Source organism: Chinchilla lanigera, unplaced genomic scaffold (assembly GCF_000276665.1).
Source record: "Chinchilla lanigera isolate Chin_1 unplaced genomic scaffold, ChiLan1.0 scaffold00046, whole genome shotgun sequence".
Classification (NCBI taxonomy): Eukaryota; Metazoa; Chordata; class Mammalia; order Rodentia; family Chinchillidae; genus Chinchilla; species Chinchilla lanigera.
In genome coordinates this window covers 2,173,137-2,177,284 of record NW_004955447.1, presented here as the reverse complement: position 1 = coordinate 2,177,284, position 4,148 = coordinate 2,173,137, and the positions used below count along the sequence as shown (strand labels likewise).

At 45.5% G+C, this 4,148-nt stretch overlaps 1 long non-coding RNA gene across 1 annotated transcript in view; it reads right to left on the bottom strand.

The window, feature by feature from the left end:
• Nucleotides 1-39: 39 nt before the first annotated feature.
• Nucleotides 40-4,148, bottom strand: part of LOC106149495 — a 6,205-nt gene continuing 2,096 nt past the window's right edge. Inside the window, exons 2-3 of the long non-coding RNA XR_001235720.1 lie at nt 3,227-3,352; nt 40-1,136 (exon numbers count right to left, since the gene is read on the bottom strand). This is a non-coding gene — a long non-coding RNA (uncharacterized LOC106149495). The remainder of the gene's footprint in view (nt 1,137-3,226; nt 3,353-4,148) is intronic.

Here is a 4,148-nt window from a genome sequence, read left to right as displayed (position 1 = left end):
TGCCGTGAAGAGAAAGTCCTTAGTAAAATCCACACTCACTTGTTAGGTGAGGTAATAACTGGAAAAAATAGTCTTGGGTGCGGCGTGGAAGGTGTCAGCCACCCTGCCCACGTGCTCTGAAGTGGTGATAACAGAGGCCGGGACAAAGTAGAGGTGAGGAGATGAAGACGGAAGTGCAAATAAAAGTGGAAGTTTTATAAGTGGAAAAAGACTAAGACTGTGCAGGAAGTTTAGGTCCAAAAACTGGGACGTGTGGAGGTGCTGTTGGTGAGGACTGGGCTGCTAAGGACAGAGGAGGAGAAAACAGGCAGAGTGGCTGTGCGGCTCCCAGCACTGTGGAAGAGGACAGGTGGAGGTACAAGCTCAGCTGCAAACCTGCCGGCCACCTTTTCTGTCCGCTGCTCGGAAGCGCAGAACTGGCGGGGCTGGCTTCCTTCGGAGGAAGAGCGGGTCTAAATTGGAAAAATACTGCCTTTAGGGGAGAGCAAGGAAAAGGAAAAAGAACAATCACTTCCCTTGGTTCTGGGGGAGAAGCTTGAAAAGATTCCCCTAGCTCTGAGGAGCGCTTGATTGTGAGCTGGGAGAGGAACTAGAAAAGAACAATTGTTCTGATCTCTAATAAATAAGTGATGGAACTCATTTTATTGGCTGTGCCTTTAAAGTGACCACGCCCTTCTTCTGATATGCAAACAAGCCAGATTAACCTTCAAGGGTCCCACCCTACAGCGATTTTTTTTGCATTTGAAACAAACTAAAGATCGTGGACCACGGATGTCAAAAAACCGGGATGGCAAAGAGAGGAGTTGAAGTCATTCTTGTGTGCGGGGATTAGGGTGCTATCCGTCACTGGAGATTAAAGGAAGACGTTTATTGGCTGGAGTGGATGCTAGAGTGCTTCGGGAATGGAGGCTACCAGTTATTTCCAAGGAGAGACAAAGGCACGCATTTTATCGCATTTTATCACCGTCATCACGGGCCCATCCTGTTCTCTGACCAGAGAAACCGACCACTAGGGCCGCACACTCAGATGCGCAGGGTGCTGGCGGCAGCCGCGTGTTCTTCGGTGAGCTCTGTCAGCTGCCTGTGTTTAGCAGGTCCACGCTAACCACGGTTTGTATGTATCCCATCGATTCCTTCTGCAAAGGAATAAAATGTACTTATTTACCTCTGACACATGGCAGATGAGTGTAACTCCAAGTACCACAACTTCTGCGCGTGTAAAAATAGGTGGGGAGGTAAGCTGGTTACTTAGATAAATGTCCAGTCAAGAACACAATTTAAACAAAAAATAAAGGTAATTTTTTTGTATTTGGGATACAACCCAGGAGTACTCTGCCAATGAAGAACACCATCCTCCTGCTTACTTTTTTTTTTTAAATAGGGCCTCACTGAGTAGCTCAAACTTGCCACGCTCCGCTGACCACTGGGATTACAGGCATGCGCCACAGCACCCAGCTGTCATGGTTATTTCTTTTTTTTTTTCTTAATTTATGTATTTATTTTGTCTTTTTGAGACAGGGTCTCAATATGCAGCTCAGGCTGGCTTTGAGCTCACTTTGTAGCCCAGGCTGGTCTCCAACTCTCAACAATCCTCCTGCCTCAGCCTCCTGAGTGCTGGGATTATAGATGTGCGCCACCATGCCCGGCGGTTATTTCATTTTAGATCACCTTTCTTTGTTCAGGTTTTCTCCTTGAGGTCTCCTGTTGCTCAGGCTGACCTCAAATTCCTGAGCTCAAAGGGCCCTCCTGCCTCAGCCTCCTAAGTAGTGGGCTGTATAGTTGCATGCCACCACAACTGGCTAAATACTTTAAATTAAGAGCACAGTTTTCCTCATAGCAAATGTTTAAAAATAAACTAGACTAAAAATGTAAATTGCATTTCCAAGGGAATTGTAAGAATCCACTGTCAACATGGTCATCATAAGGAGTTGGTTTATTGCAGAACGGTGAGGCAGTTGCAAAACAGAATTCTCTGTGAATGCAGATTTGGTGCTGCTAACGTAGGTGAGGCTCAGTTTAAGGACATTTCGGAGGCACTGCAGTGGGTGCTGTGTCTGCTAGTTGTGTTTACAATGGTCACGCAGCAGCAGTGTGCTTTGCCATCCAGCTCCTGAGTAGTTGTATCAACCAAGTGTTCCTAGAAAAGCAAAACCAAGGGTGCAACCAGGGCACCTGTCATCCCAGCACTCTGGGAAGCTGAGGCAGGAGGATCACAAGTTTGAGCTCAGCCTGGGCAACTTAGTGATTTAGTAAGACTCACTATAAGAATAAAAAAATGTAAAAGGGCTGAGGAGGTAGCTTAGTGCGAAGGGCCTCAGCTCAGTCTCCACAGTAAATAGATAGAATGTCTAGTTGGACAAAAAGCAACAAATAGTGAAAAAAAAGCCAATTGTAAATTAGACATTGGAAAAGACAATATTGTAGTGACTAAAGAAACCTAGTTTTTAAAAACATAATCCTCACATGTATTTTTATTAGTACACTTGTGCAATACATAATGTTTACCCCCCTTGTGTGGAGTCGGTCCTTGGGCACAACACGTCTTAATTGCTTTTCTCATCCCTTTTCCTTTCCTCCCGCTGCTCTTCCCGCGTCTTTATCCTCTTGACTTGCCTGACATTGTAGGTTTCATTTACAACGATCCTTAACCAGAAGGTGCTGAAGTACAAATACGGTATCTAATTTATAGTAAGATTGTTTAAGCAAGTACAGTACCATTATCATTTATAGACTAGCGTGGTGAATGACCCAAGTAGTAAATGATGCCATTAGGGTCCCCGCCATTCGTGCTACCTTCTAGCCTTATTTTGGGGCTTTTCCCTCCAGGTGAGAGTGTGGCACGGTCAGAGGTGTCACGCGTTCCCCACCATTCCCACCAGCTGCGGCCGGCTCCCTGCCCCGCTCCCCGCCCCGCTCCCTGCCCCTTATCCTCCTGGGCGTGTCCAAGACACCTGTGTCTCTCTCCAGCAGAGCCGTTCCAGCAGCACGCCAGCCCCTCACATCCACCAGCCCCTCACATCCGCCAGCCCCTCCTATCCCAGCTGGAGACACTCTTCCCTCCCAGGGGTGGTGTTTTCATTCACTGGGATTTCTGCTATTGACTATGTCATCTGGCCAGGCTGACCTAACGCTTTATAATGCCATGGAGTTAGGCATTGTCTATTTTGAGGGTTATTAGTTCCAGAAGTGTTGATCATGTATATTTTTTTGTGCAAGAGAAACCTACCTATCAAAGTCCTCCTTACTGTCATGGTCCCCGTAGGCCGGTACAAAAATGACATGAGGACCACTTGCACTTCACAGTGAGTGCTGCCACAATCTAACTGGACTCAGAAGAGGGCCACTTCACCACCTGATGGAGTGAAAGATGACAAATACTTGACTTCAAAGCTGGATCTTTTTTATGTATCAGTAAAAATTTATTCTTAAAAATTTATGTAGTTTTGGTTTTTTGAGACAGAGTCTCGGTATATAGTACAGGCTGGCCCTGAACTCACTGTGTAGCCCAGGCTGGCCTCAAACTCATGCAGACCCTCCCGCCTCAGCCTTCCAAGTACTAGGACCACACGGGTGCTCAACCATATCCAGAAATAAAAATTAAAACAAAAAAAAATTTACAGGGTTCATCTTTTTTTTTTATAGCAACATACTTTGATTCCTTTCTTATTGCCTCTGTTTACAGGGAGTTGTGTTTTGTTGTCAAAGCTGGATCTTAAAGAGTGATTGGATTGATAAAGGTTAACAGGATGAAGGAGGGACTGCTCACATAGAGGCGACAGTTTTTGTAAAACCCAAGACACATAGAGAATCTGGACAGCTCAAAGAACTACAAATGGTCTACAGCAGGGCTATTAACCTAATGAGAATTTCAGAAAGGCTAGATGAGGTCAGTTCATTAAAAACCTTATGTCTTGGGGCTGGGGATTTAGCTCAGCGGCACAGCGCCTGCCTGGCAAGCGCAAGGTTGTGTGAGTTTGATTCCCGGTACCGGAAAAAAAACAAACCAAAAAAAAAAAGAATTGCCTTACTGTTGTCCTGGCACTGGTCTGGTTACATCTTGAAGAAGATGGAGTGCCCAATGAAATTTTAAAAAAAAGTGATATAAACAGATTTGCAGTTAGAAATTCAACTCTGGCCAGGGTTTGAAG